Below are 1,297 nucleotides of genomic sequence, written 5' to 3'. Positions count from 1 at the left end.
CTGAATGCTCTACCTCCTCCTTCCCCTTCTGTCCAAATCCTCCCTGTCCTTCAAGGCCCCACAGGTAGTATTGGATCTGGGAAGCCTTCCCTGGGTCCCTTTGTAAACTACTGTTAGCACTTTATTTGGACACCCTTATGGCCTTACCACATTCTGTCCTATGTGGATGGAGGACAGGAGCCAAGAGAGGCTCTGTGGCTACATGCCTTTTTTCCATTTCTGCCTCTGCCACTTGCTAACTGTAATCCTGAGCAAATTACTAAAGTTTTGTATCTCAGTTTTGTCATTTGTGGAATGGGGATAATAATTGCACCTACTTCATAAGGTGGTGGTGCCAATGAAGTAAATTAACGCATAATGATTATTATGTTATGACAATTACATGCATGTGTCTAGTCCTTCCGACTGTTCTTTCTATACAGGATCCTGATCCAATTCATCTCCGTGAGATGTGTGCCCAGCCCAGCACCAGGCACATCATAGGCACTTAGAACATGTTTGCTGAAGGAGCAGGCAGATAAAATGCATGTTTGCCTTCCAGACAGGGTCTTAGTGCTTAAGGGAACTTGGACTCCATAGATGTATAATTGCCGGATGGGTTCCTTCTGCTCACTGCACAAACAAAATCAGTTCACTGAAACTGTGCCATTGTAGCAGAGAGAGAGTTTTATTAACACAAGGCCAGCCACATGGATGGAAGATGGAGTTATTACTCAAATCAGTCCCTTTGAAGGCTTGGAGGTTAGAGTTTTTATGGATAGTTTGGTGGGCAGGGTGCTAGAGAATGGTACCTATGATTGGTTGGGGATGAAATCATAGGGGTGTGGAAAATGGTCCTCATGTGCTGAGTCTGCCTCTGGGTGGGACTACAGGACCAGTTGAGTCATGAATCTGGATGGGATCAGTCTGAAAAACATCTCAAAAAACCAGTTGTAGGTTCTAAATAGTGATGTTATCCCTAGGAGAAACTGAGAAAATCACACATTTTGTGATCTCGGGATTATAGAAACCACGCCTACATTTTAGCAGAGCTCATGGTCCTCTCATGATCCTAATCTTGTGGCCTTTCATTAGTCTTACAAAGACAGTTTCAGCCCCAGAAAAAAGAGAGGATTAGTTTTGGGGGGGGAACTATTATCATCCTTGCTTCAAAGTTAAACTATGAACTGAATTCCTTCCAAAGTTGGCTTGGCCTATGCCCAGGAATGACCAAGGATGGTTTGGCGGTTAGAAGCAAGATGAAGTTGACTACGTCAGATTTCTCTTACTTTCATAATTTTGCAAAGGTGATTTCAGA

This window comes from Nomascus leucogenys, chromosome 2, assembly GCF_006542625.1.
Source record: "Nomascus leucogenys isolate Asia chromosome 2, Asia_NLE_v1, whole genome shotgun sequence".
NCBI lineage: Eukaryota > Metazoa > Chordata > Mammalia > Primates > Hylobatidae > Nomascus > Nomascus leucogenys.
Note: the sequence above shows the minus strand (reverse complement) of the source record.